This window comes from Elgaria multicarinata, chromosome 12 (assembly GCF_023053635.1).
Source record: "Elgaria multicarinata webbii isolate HBS135686 ecotype San Diego chromosome 12, rElgMul1.1.pri, whole genome shotgun sequence".
NCBI classification, from domain to species: domain Eukaryota; kingdom Metazoa; phylum Chordata; class Lepidosauria; order Squamata; family Anguidae; genus Elgaria; species Elgaria multicarinata.
Window position 1 is genome coordinate 31,864,918 of NC_086182.1, and position 14,086 is coordinate 31,879,003.

Genomic DNA, 14,086 nt, shown 5'->3' on the forward strand with positions numbered 1-14,086 from the left:
AATGTTCCCGAAATAGAATGATATAGATATAGATAAAGAAGACATTGCTTTCCTAATGCCCCGATAAAATAGTTCATCATCACTATGCAGCAGTGGCCAGTACTCATGCTGGCTGGGATTATGGGGATTGTAGTTGAAGGAAGGCTGTTATAGCATCCACTTCCCCATCACTAAGAGTTGGCAGGGCTTGAGAGATGATTTCGGATTTCTCCCAGAATTCATGGCTTTCCTTGTTTCCCCAAAACAGAGCCTTCGTAACCTTTGCCAACGGAACAACCCTGCTGCAGACCTGGAGCCTGGCGAAAGGTAATTGGGCGAGGACACACCCGAGATCCTCTCCTCTCCCAGTTCATATCTTTCTCCCCCGCTCCCTCTCTTCCATATAAATAACCACAGGGAAAGAGAATGCGGGGAGCTGGTTGAAAATGTGATTCAGGGGACAATATGGCGGGGACACCCCGGGGCAGGGTCTGATGTAATTCCCCGTTAGCAATTGGAAAACAGGGAGCAGGCCTCTTACCCAATCAGACCTATGTCCACCTAGCCCACTACTGCCAACACTGTTGGCAATGGCTGTGAAGGGTTTCAGGCCGGAGTTTTTCCACCCCTACCTGGAGATGCCGCCAGGAACTGAACCTGGATAGGGTGACCATATGACCGGATTTGCCCGGATTTGGCCGGGTTTTCGGTGACAAATCCGGGAAGGGGAGGGGAAATCCGGATTTTTCCAGTCTTCCCCGGCCAAAGAGCAGCTCTAATGGGAATTAACAAAAATGCTTATAACTCCGTCATTTTTAAAGATAAAGACATGAAACTTGGCACGATGGTAGCTCTTAGGAAGGGCTTTAGTCATACCAAATTTGAAACAGATCCGTTCAGCCATTGATTTTTTTAGGAATTTTTTAATAATTGAGGTTTTAAATTATTATTTTTAAAATTGTCATTTTTAAAGATAAAGAGATGAAACTTTGCACCATGATAGGTTTTAGGTAGAGCTTTAGCCATGCCAAATTTGAAACAGATCTGTTCATCCATTGATTTTTTAGGAATTTTTTAATAACTGAGGTTTTAAAATTATTATTTTTAAAATTGTTATTTTTAAAGATAAAGAGATGAAACTTTGCACCATGATAGGTTTTAGGTAGAGCTTTAGCCATACCAAATTTAAAACAGATCCGTTCATCCATTTATTTTTTAGGAATTTTTTTTGTAGAACAGATTTATTATTATTATTATTATTATTATTATTATTATTATTATTATTATTATTTATATAGCACCATCAATGTACATGGTGTGTGCTGTAAAATCAGACATGAGACCAAGGCTATGTTTGGGTGGGCATGGCCCCCTTTGGGGGCCGACCATGTTGTCCTCCTTTTTGGTTTCCAGAATATGGTCACCCGAAACCTGGAGCCGTCTGCCTGCCAAGCAGGGCCTCTCTCACTGAGCATCAGCCTCTCCCCCACGAAGCCTGGAACACAGACATTTGTGCCAAACCATTTTGTGACAGTAACGCAGGCGCTGGGGCTTTGAAACCGCATCTCCCCCAAGTCCACCCCCAAACCCTTCTCTGCTAAACCCCAATGAGCTAATTGGATTTCCGTTTCGAATTCCAGATGTGACGACTTCCGTTGAGGCATCAACACTGCCCTCAGCCTCATCGCCTGCTGCCAGCAGTTCCCAGAAGCCGACAGTTCACAGCAACTCAGCCGACGGCCACGTCCTCCTCAACTCGTCGGCGTCCCACCACAACTTTGCTTCTTCCCACCAGTGGACAAAAGGCCCAACCGGCTCCGGCTCTGTGGCTCAAGCCAGCTCCTTCCTCCTAGCGGCCTTGCAGTTCCTCTCTGTGTCTCTCGGCTACAAGCTGCTCTTCTAAGATGAACCTTGTAAATAAATCTCCGCTGCTTCACGCATACTCCCAACTTCGCTTCCAACATGAAAAGTTGAGGGCTGATCTCTTCCTAGAAGGAAATATCCCCTCTCCCACCCACCACCCACCCTCTCTCTTTCCTTCCCTCTCCACTGCTAAGAAGTATGCATATTTATAATTGCACATTTCTTATATTCAGCCCTGCGTAGCCCAACTATCGGCACAAGAGATGTTACAGCAGGTAGCCATAGTGCGTGAGCCAAACACAGCACTGCGGTTTTAAAAAACGCCTCCAAACGGTGCCCCTTTTACCCCCCCACAGTGGTAAAACATAACAATAAACTAAGTACTCTACAAACGGCTGCTCCTAACTCAGTAATCTGAGCAGGCTGCCTCGATCTGCCTAACAGTAAGGCCGGCTCTGGATCCGATGGTGCTGCAATGGTTCAGTGGAAGAGGCAGGAACAGATTTTTTTAAAAAAATGTTTAATTTTATTTTATGAGATTGTAGATCAAAGAATAAAATACAGTCTTGGAAAAGGTTCCCCCCTAAATTTCCTTCTGCCCCCCAAAGTTCTCTGATTCTCTGAAGCGGAAGTAAGAAATGAGTCTATGCTTTGAGGATGTTTGATGTTTGAGCACATGGGGCGCACTAGAGAATGGGAGAAGAGGCTAAACATAGAAAGCGCTGCCATAGCCCACAGCCTGGAAGTGGAGCCAGCTTCCGTGGGGAGGTGTGTTGCAGAATTCCGTGCTCCAATTTAAACTCCGATTTGAACGTCTATGTGCCAAATGGTACCCTTTCCTCCCCTACCTAATCACCCGGAGATGCTCTGCAAAAGAATTTTGGGCAGCGGGGTGTGGGGAGAGAAATCCCTTCATTAACTTGAGCGGTTCACTTGTATTAACCCCTGCTGGCAGGGCATTCCCACCATGACTGTAAAATATTTCCGTTCCTCTAAAATGCCCAGCTAACTCTCAGTTCTCCCTGGAAAAGGTTGGACTTCCAAAAAGGGCTGGATTTGCTGCTGGTGGATTTTGTACAGACTGTGTTTCTTTGGGGAAAGTATTTTGGAAATCTATTTTATTCTAAAGACCCGAGTCCTAATAAAACTTCTTTGTAATGTCCCAAACAACTGTGGCCTCTCTATTTTGAGGGTGAGAACAACGGGGTGACCGCGTGAGTTCTTCGAAAAGGAACACGAGAATGTCTGAGGTTTGATTTTTCTCAAGGTCATGGAGGAAAGCGACCTCTGGAAAGAGCAAATGCGAAATTCCCTCCCCCCACCCTTTGTAATTATGCCTCTGTTCAAAGTCACAGACGTGACTTTGAATGGGTTTTTCCACCCTAAGGCTTCTGCTTGTTGCTCTCTCAATAACTACCTCCCATGCTAGTTCAAGCTAGAAAACCTCCCCGACCCGCTCTGTGTTGACATGCATCTAAATTTCAGAATAACAACTGGATTTATTGGCGCTGTGGAATGCCGGATCCATTTTAATGAGGACGACTATATTGCAGATCACTTGGGATCCCAAAGGAAATGGATACACGTCCCCTTGTGCTTTCAGTTCATCAGTCCATCACAATCAGGAAATACCAGTCACTGCTTACGAAATGGCTTTACCCCACTTATTAGATTTTTGAACGAGAAACAAGTTGTTATTGATTATTGGGTTTCATATTAATGCTCCCATCCCAAATCATCAGAATATCAGAAGAGCCCTGCTAGATCAGACCAAGGGTCCATCTAGTCCAGAACTCTGTTCACACAGTGGCCAAGCAACCGTCGGCCAGGGACCAACAAAGCAGGACATGGCGCAACAGCACCCTCCCACCCATGTTCCCCAGCAACTGGTGCATACAGGCTTACTGCCTCAAATACTGGAAATAGCACACAACCATCAGGGCTTGACACCATTGATAGCCTTCTCCTCCTCCAGGAATTTATCCAACTCCCCTTTTAAAGCCATCCAAATTGGTGGCCATCACTGCTTCTCGTGGTAGTGAGTTCCATAATTTAACTATGCACTATTTCCTTTGAAGCAATTCTGTTGGTTTTGATGGAATGCACTTTCAAGAAAGCCATTCTTGGGATTGTTTCGGACAGCCTTCTCCAACCGGAAGCTCTCCAGATGTGTTGGACTACAACTCCAGGGGTGGGTGGGGTGGGAGGATCGAACTTATTTCAGCCCAGGGGCCAGATTCCATTTCAGAGGAGCTCTTGGGGCCTGACATTCCAGTGATGGGTGTGGCCAAAGGCAAAGGAGGTGGAGCTAAAAACACCACCATATTGTAGCTTAAAACTCTTACTGCCGGTAACTAAGACTTCAGAGAAGCATTTCAAGCTTTTAGAATAGGGGGGTGGGGAGCACAAAAGCTGGGGAAATACCAAATTTTCCCAGCTTTTGTGCCCCCCAACCCCCAACCCCTATTCTATGGTCAGGGGATGGGGTGGGGCATCTAGAAAACCCCCAAAGGCCCAATTGGGATCCCAAGTGGGGCGGATTTGGCCAAGATCCAGGGTTTTGCACTTCTGCCTATGTGTAGAGTAACCCTTCTATGGATGGATCCAGAAGAGCTGGGTAATAACAGGGCTTGGAAAGCCAGACCTGGCCAAGTTACACATGAATTCTCCACTCCCAGCCCCAAACTATGCACGTTAATTCAATGCTTGTCCCATAACCATGGGTTTGCGGCCATAGAAAATTCACTGATGTCAGGCAGGGATTGAGGTGGTGGTGGGGAATCACTTCATCTCTACCACCCAATCTGATCACTACTTTCAACTAGAGGAAGCTGGTCCATTTCAATGAAGAACCTTCTGAGAGATTGTGCCCCAGATAAACATGGACATTTATTTATTATTTCATTTCCATATCACCCAATAGCTAAACCTCTCCAGCCAGTTCATAAGAATTAAAACCACAACGTGTAGCATAAAATGTGGAAGCTGAAAACCACAACCATGTACATTGATGGTGCTATATAAATAAATAAATAAATAAATAAATAAATAATAATAATAATAATAATAATAATAATAATAATAATAATAATAACATAAAAATTCGACCAGTATAAAACCGAGCAGCAGTGCAGAGAGTTAAAATACAGGCTGAAAACAGCAGAGATGAAAGACTAGGATGCTAAAATACTGGGGAAATAAAAAGGCCTTTATGTGGCACCGAAAGGAGTGCACAACGAATTCACACTGTCTCTCGCTCCGTCTCTCTTGCGCACACAGGTGTCGTTACTGGACAGGTAAACAACAGGGAGATGTTGCAAAACAGAGGATGAACAAGTGGGCTGGGACATTCCTTATCTTGCATTCCAATCTGGTGTCTTCATCAGCTTGGTCTGAAGTGAGTCAGGGAACAGCCCTTACCTCTGCTATTAAAGCCTATACCAGGGCTAAGGTGGTCACTTACCCACTGCCAAAAAAAGAGAGTAAAAGTTGGCACTGATCTGCATGAAATGCAGTGAAATCACGCCAGTCCATTTACAACTTCATTGGCTGCCAGTCCAGGTCCGGGCCAGATTCAACGTGCTGGTACTAACATTCAAAACCCTAAACGGTTTGGGGCCAGGTTATTTGAAGGAACGCCTCCTCCCATATGTACCTGCCCGGACCTTAAGATCATCCACAGGGGTCCTTCTCCGTGAGCTCCTGTCAAAGGAAGTGAGGCAGGTGGCTACTAGGAAGAGGGCCTTCTCTGCTGTGGCACCCCAGCTGTGGAACAAGCTCCCCAGAGAGGTTCAGCTGGCGCCTACACTGTATTCTTTCCGTCACCAGCTGAAGACCTTTTTATTTTCTATTAACTTAAATTTTAAACTTTGCTGTTTTAATTCCATATTTTAACCTATATCAATTTTTGCTGTGTGGTTTTATCCTGGTTGTGCTTTTTATATTGTATTTGTGTTTTTAGATTGTTGGTTGTTTTTATGCTCTTCATGGTTTTAATTTTTGTGAACCAACCAGAGAGCTTCGGCTATTGGGCGGTATAGAAATGAAATAAATAAATATATAAATAAATGTGCACATGTTAATTCATATGTATACCCACCAATTCAGGGATAATTGCTAACATGTCAATGGAAATACAATCCATTTCACTGTAGTGAGACGACCATAACTGACTAAAGGAGGCTAAGGGGAGACATGATAGAGGTGTACAAAATTATGCATGGCATGGAGAATGTGAACGGGGAGACATTTTTCTCCCTCTCTCAAAATACTAGAACCTGGGGTCATCCCATGAAACTGATTAGTGGGAGATCCAGGACAAATAAAAGGAAGGACTTCTTCACACAGCGCATAGTTAAATTATGGAACTCACTACTACAAGATGTAGTGATGGCCACCAATCTGGATGGCTTCAAAAGGGGGTTGGATAAATTCCTGGAGGCTAAGGCTATCAATGGCTACTAGCCCTGATGGTTGTGTGCTATCTCCAGTATTCGAGGCAATAAGCCTGTGTGCACCAGTTGCTGGGGAACATGGGTGGGAAGGTGCTATTGCACCATGTCCTGCTTGTTCATCCCTGGCCAATGGCTGGTTGGCCACTGTGTGAGCAGAGTGATGGACTAGATGGACCCTTGGTCTGATCCAGCATCAGGGCTCTTCTTATGTTCTTATGTAAGCTATGTATCTCAGTTCCAGGTGCTAACTGTGAATGAGCAACTCTGACACCTCTCTTGCTCTCCCTTCTTAGGGTTCTTTTATCTTTAAACCGGATGTGGACTGGACACTCCTACAAATGGAAGATGCCTTCAATTAAAGCCTTGGCCCCTAACAGCCCCACAAAGAGAGGACTGTCCTTCATGAAGTAGGGTGCACGTCCAACCTACTACAGGACAAGGGGGTCCTTGCCAAAGTGCCCCCTAGTGGTGTGCCCTTCAATCCCTCATTATCTAGGGTGACCATATTTGGGAAACCAAAAAAGAGGACACCTAGTGTGTGTGTGTGGGAAGCAGCTTTCTGAGTCCTGCAGAAAGTACGTTATTCCCCCGCCACCTTAAAGAACCCGATTGGAGTGGAGGAGGGGAAAGGATTTCATTCTGCACCACCACCATCCACTCCAATTGGGGCCTTTTCTATAATTTCCATGAATGACCCACTTTCCCCTTTAAGACCTCAATTGGAGCTCGGGGTGGGGGAATGATGTGCCTCAAGAAAGCATGTCATTCACTCCTGCCATGCTAATCACAGCCTTAAAGGGGAAGGTATGTCATTCCAGGACATTACTGAAAATTAAGGAAAATCCCCTGACACTATGGAAAGAACAAAAACCAGGACAAATCCGGGGAAATCCTGACAGTTGGTCACCCTATCATGATCTGGTTGATTTTGCCCAGTAGGCTGGAATCATCTTTCAAGAGAGAGCAAGCAACAGAACAACCAGCTTTTCGTGCAGAGGAGCAAAATAATAAACGTGGTCCCTTATTGCCTTGTAGAAGGTAAATTGTATTGATATATGTGCATGGTTGATGCGCAAGGGAATATGTACGGCACGTATTTTTGGTATCGGTTCTCCTCGCATTGTTATTGTAGGCCAATGGCATTCAGGATACAGGTTGAGTATGGGAAGGAGAACCCAGCGCCCTCAAGTTTTTCTATTTTTTTAAAAAAAAACTTTTTTTGAAGGGGGGAGGGAGCAAAGACTTGTGTGGGCACCACCGGAAGTGCCTGTGGGCGCCACGACACCCCTGGGTGCCACACTGGGGATCCCTGACCTAAAAGGTTGTGACACAGAAGAAGTCCATGACTTGCTCTTTCCCATCCGAGCCTGTAGGACACAAAATAACGTGCTTAAGTAACAGGAAGGAAGATTTCAGTTGAACATCAGGAAAAATGAGCTGAAGGTCACCGCAGTCAGACCACGGAACCAACTGCCTCAGGAGATGGCAGGCTCTCCGTCCCTGGATGTATTCAAGTAGAGTCCGGACAGCCAGCTCTCAGGGATGCTTGAGATTGGGTTCCTGCACTGAGCAAGGAGTTGGACTCGATGGCCTAAATGGCCCCTTCCAACTCTATGATGCTGTGGTCCCCAAAAAAGGTGTAGGGAAGGCACTCTGTTCATGCTCAGGGACACTACACCTTTATTATTACTGCAGATGTTTCCAGGACTATTTCTTTGGCTTTGGAAATGGGTTCTGGGGCTGAGGCCTGGCTCAGCTTAATCTCTGATAGAATCCCTTGCCTGTCCCATAAGCTTTTCTTACCTCCCCAATGCCCTGGGGCTTCTGCTCTGCCAACCCCTGCCCTCTCCATCAGAAGTTCTGATGCTTCTAAAGGGTTGCCCGTGATTTTGGCTGGAGGGAGGCTGCAGGCAGGCCCGTGGGTCAGCCACCAAGGGACCAAACTGCTTGGCCGGTGCTAACCTCCTTCAGGGTTGGTGGAACCTGTCCTGCAGCTCGCAGGGCTACTTCGTTAGCCTTAGTAGGAAGGAGCTTCTCTATCTACCACTGTATGATTTCGTCTCACGCGCTGTACGGTGCAGCCCTCTGATCCTGAGTGAAACCACGAGGCCTGCCTGGGCCTGCCGGCTGCATCCCAAACTGGTGATAGGGAGGGATGGGCAGGCAGGACTTGGAAGTACGATTAGCATCAGCTCATCTGCCTAGGGCAGGGCAGAACGGGACAGATGCCAGTCCGGTTCCACAGGCTTTGGGCTGATTGGAAAGTTACACTGGGTGGATCGATGACATAAGAATCAGATTAAAAGCACCACAAATACTATTTTAAAAAAAATAACGACATTCCACTACATTTAGGCTGCAATCCTATGCAGACTTCCCTGAGAGGAAACCCCACTGAACTCAGAGGGACTTACTTTTCAGTAGACAGGCAAAGAATAGCATTGTCAGAGGTTTTTAATGTGATACATTTTCCGCCCTCTCTTCCTGCAAGGAGCCCTGATTGGCATCAGGGACTCTCCCCACCATGCATATCTTATCCTTACAACACTCCTGTGAGGTAGAGAGTGACTGAGAGAGAGCGACAGGACCAATATCTCCCATGGAGCTTCAGGGACGAGTAGGGATTTGCCCCGGGGTCTCCACGTTGGCAGTCCATCATTCTCTCCACGGCACCAGGCTCCGTTTAGCTCTTGAGACCGTTAATACTAATAGTACCTGGGACGTTTCTTGTCCTTATCGTAAGCCCATGAAAGACTGTCCGACGCAGCACTTGGGCATCTCAGGAACGACAAAACGAAATGGGAGTGGGGAGTTAGTGTTGGCTTAATGCCTATAAAAGAAACCCCACCTTCCCTCCATGCCTGTCATCAACTGACTGCGTTGTGAAATTGCCGTTCCAGTCGCTGAACAAACCCACTAGCTGGATTGTCATCGTCTGGAGACAGGAGTAGAGAAGGTGATGCAACAAAAGCTTCTCCAAGTCTCCAAGCTTCTGCAGATGGAAACAGGGCCGCCTTTGCGATAACCTGTCGCGTACCACAGACCAAGCCTCGCCTCGCCACCCTTCCATGCCGCTGAAGGCGCTGCTCTTTGAATTGTGTCCATTTGCTCTGTGGTCGCCCGACCTACACAGAGTTAAAAACCAAGAGGGAGTTCAGTCTCTCCCTACTCAGAGAGACAAAGGGGGGGGGGGGGGCTGAGCCCTGAAGAAAGACACCTTGCTAGTAGCTCGAAGCAAGAAAAAGTAAATCAGGCAAATGCAGGGAGAGTGATCTATGAATGGCGGGGATGAGAAAAGACGAAAGAGGCCAGCCTTCTCCAACATGGTCTCCTCTGGAGATGTTGGACAGCAACTTCCATTGCTCCCAGGCAGCCTGGCCATTGATGGGAGTTGTAATCCAATGCACGTGAGGGACACAAAATTGGGGAAGACTGAAAAAGGGCTCTGCCTGATTTATTTATTTTAACTTTAAAAAGGGCAGCTTGAGCATAAGGAACAAAGTCACAGCTTTCCTGACCTCTGGGGAAGTATCATAAGAACATAAGAAAATCAGACCGAAGGACCATCTGGTCCAGGATTTTGTTCCCACATTGGCCAACAAGGTGGCACAATGGGAAGCCCAAAGGACCCTCCCGCCCAGGTTCCCCAGCCACTGGTAGACAGAGAGATACTGCCTCTTCTCTTAGAGGTAATATATCGCCATCACAACTAATAGTAGCAGCCATGGGGCTGAGGACACTCAGAGGCTGTACCTGCTGCTTCCCAGGAATGACATCAAGCCAAGGGGGAGACCGACCTGGTCCATCCATCAGCCAGAGAAGCAGCAGTTGCAAGGGGCTCACGTCCCCTTCTCTGCCAGAAAGAACACTCAGCTCTAACTGGTGCTTGCCGTGCTGGGACTGCAGAACTAAGGGGAAAGGACTCCAGCCCCATCCATTAAGGGCTCGACATCCACCCCCATCTATCGGCCTAAGGAAGAAGAGCCTCATTCAAGAAAGAGCACCAGCTAGGGAAGATCTGACCTGCCCAAAGTGCACTTAAACGCACACTTCTAGTTCATCACCCTTGCTTTGGCCTCAAAAGTGTGCATTATTATTATTATTATTATTATTATTATTATTATTATTATTATTATTATTATTTGTATCCCGCCTTTTGCCCAATACTTCCTTTTCCCTCCACACCCCTTCCCTTGTGTGCCTTGCCTTTTTAGCTGGTAGACCCGATGGGAGGGCCCACATCTCTCTCTTTCTCTTGCTGAAATCACACTAGACTTTTTATCCCGTAACTTAATGGTGCTTTTGCTTCCAGATCCTTTGCGGGACTAAGATCGGCTATTTTATGGGCTTTTATTCCAGGACTTAAATTGTCTGCAAACGCTACATGTTTCATTATACAGCCACTAGATAGCGATGCCATCTAGCGCAACTCCGTCATTACACAGTGCCAATATATTTTTTTTATTTATTTATTTATTTATTTATTTATTTATTACATTTTTATACCGCCCAATAGCCGAAGCTCTCTGGGCGGTTCACAAAATATATCAGATTAACGCTCCTTGCCACATTATTTCCAATCTTTTTAAAAGTGGGATAAAGGTCAAAATGCATGGGAGGTGCCCTGGAGATTGATGACATCATGTAAAGGACCCACATACTTCTGTGAGTGACCTATCACATTTGCGCAATAAAAGCATCATGTAGAAATGCTCTTATTGATTTGAGATGCTCTGGGAGACAACAACTATCTGAAAAGGAGGATAAAAATGCATCAAATAATCAATCAATCATGTTTGCTAGTTATATAAACTGGACTCCAATTCCACTCGCTAGGTCCAGGAGAGTCCCTCCCTGAAATCTCATAAGAACATAAAAACATATGAAGAGCCATGCTGGATCAAACCTAGGGTCTATCTAGCACTCTGTTCACACAGTGGCCAAACAGCTGTCAATCAGTGAATCTCAAGCAGGACATGGTGCAACAGCACCCTCCCACCCATGTTCCCCAGCAACTCATGTATACAGGCTCTCCTGTTTGTTTTCTAATGCCTCCTTCTCCTCTTTGATTCAGACCCAAAAAAGGGAGGCTAAAATCGTGGTGTTGACAGCTTTCCTTCCTCCTCCCAAGAGAATTCAACACCAGCATCGTTTGATCTGGATCACAAAAGACCCACGCACCACCTTGGCAAAAGACCCACCCCACCCAGACACCCACCTGCAGCTGGCTTGGCAGGTCTTCCCCTGCTCAGCGATTAGGAAAGTAAATCCCCAATCACAGCAACTGCCATTCATCTTCCTAACAGGTCTCTGGGGATCAGAAAATCCAGTTTGCCTTTTGCAATTTTATTTTATTTTATTTTATTTTAAAAAAGGGCTTTTTGTCTCTCCTGCATCACTTTTGCAAGGACCTCTAATGAGATGTCTAGAAAGCAGGAGTGACAGAGTCTTTTTAAAACCCGATGTTTGTTCAAAAACAGAGCGGCCTCTTTTATTCCGTTTACAAGCACAAAACATTCATCTGAATGTTGAAACGCTCTGGATCTTCCTTAAGGCCACGTCGATTCAAGTGTTTAAGGCTTTCTAGTACAGAAGACGGAGGGGGGGGGGAGATGACAGAGATGCATAGAATTACAAGCGGAGTGGAGAGGGAGGCATTTATTTCTCCTCCAGTTTATTAGAGCTCAGGGTCACCCACTAAAGCTGAAGGAAATCTAGGAGTGGCAAAAGGAAGCACTACTTTGCAAAACACATAATTAAGTTATGAAACGCGCTACAAGATGTGATGGCCCCTGGCTCAGATGGGGTTTTTCTTTTCTTTTAACTGATTCGGGGCTGGGAGGAGGGGGCAGACGTCAGCCTTGCAGAATCTCCTCTGTTATTGTTTTACTAGAACCCCGGGACCCACTGTGAACAAGACATGCGCTTTGAATGAAAGAATTCTGAGCCCAGGAATTTGTTTGGAGCACCAGGACTGAATGGAACTCACAGAACTTACTTACACACACACATACCCCACTTCTTCCGAGCTTCCTCCACTCCACCCCGGCTGCCTAATTTGAGGGAATTGTTTTGCTGCTGTTATTGGTACACAAAAGGCAGTCAGATATTTTCCCTGAGCTACTGCAAATCACCCCAGAGATCTACCGGGAGATCCAGAGCTTCCCTGTGGCCACTCCTTGGTTAGACCAACATGCATTCCCCAACCTGGCACCCTCCAAACATCTTGGGCATTCCCCAGCCAGCATGGCCATTGCATGGTAGCTGAATGGGACTTCAGCAGACTTCTCTAGTAGAAGCAGATGACAGGGGCGAGGAACAGGGCAGGGCCTTTCTCCTGCATGCTCTGGTTCTAAGCTCCTAAAGGAATCTGGCTGACCGCTATTGGAAACAGAATGTTAGACTCAAAGGACTCTGGTCTGAATCGTCAAGAGCAGTTCTTATGCTCTTCAGAATGGGGATGAACCAACAGGCGTGCATACAGATGGCAGGGCCAAGTAAACCTGTAGAGGATGCTCTTCCCCATATACCAGGGATGAGGAACCCCTGGCCCGTGGGCCGAATGTGGCTTGCGGAGATTTTGTATCCAGCCTGTGGAAATTTCTTTCTGAAGCACCGCCTCCTCCCCTGCTGTCTTTCTGCAGGGAGAGGGATCCCTGCTATCTCCAATCACTGTTTCCCTTTGTGGCTCCCTGCTGTCCAAATCAGGACATCAAGCAGTGCTCCAAGGAGGCACCTGGCTCAGCTGGCACCGAGAGGAGCCGCTCGTACAGATGGTGGCCAAGTGAGACGTCACATGCTGCTCACTGCCGTGATTGGGAGCCACGTGGCACACAAAGGAGGCACAAGCTGTGGACCGCTGTGTCTCTCTCTGCACGGAGGAAGGCAAGATGGGCTCGGGGTGGGGGTGGATGATGTCAGCAGGGGAGGCGGAGCTTCAAGGCAATACATTTCCATATGGAGAATTCTGCTCAGTCTGATGTCCAGGTGCTCCATATTAATGAGCAACATCAAGGCCCCTGCTCTTCTTTCCCTTCTGATGGTTCTTTGTCTTTAACCTGGACGTAGGGGGATTCTACACGTCGTACTGAGGGCGCTTGCATGCGCCCCCAGTGCGCCCCCAAAGCGATTGTGTAGCTTGCCTGTTCGAAGAGACGAGGAAGAGGCTTCCTTGCCGATGCCACCACTGATGCCACCCACCTACCTCCTCGCCCGCCGGGTCGGAGAGCTCAGCGGAAGAAGGCGGGGCGGAGAGCGGAAGAAGCCCTCCGACCCGGCTGACTCTTTCGCCGGCAGCAGGAGGCCAGCAGGGAGGTGGGCGGCAAGGACACGGCCGGATTCCCCAGCCGCCTCCTGCTCCGCCTCTTCCTCGTCTCTTCGAACAGGCAAGCTACACGATCGCTTTGGGGGCGCACTGGGGGCGCATGCAAGCGCCCTCAGTACGACGTGTAGAATCCCTCTTGGACTGAGCAACCCTTTAAATAGAAGACTGTTCTCTGTAAAGGTAGACATTGGGCCACCCTGGTACCATAAAGGTGAAGGGTGGTCTAAAGACATTTTTAATCAATAAATAAATTAAAGAGGCACAGGTGAAGTTCCTCCAGTGGAAAAGCAGCCTGCTTGCGCTCAGGAGATGCAAATACCTCAGTCTCTCTCATCAACCCAAGCTGCATGGTACTTCAGGAAACAGCGAGGATTTTTTTTTTTTTTTTATGCTTGGCAGAAACCACTGAAAGACAGTTAATTTGCCACAGAGTAATCATTTGCCGCAGGGCTACAGTGTCACTCTG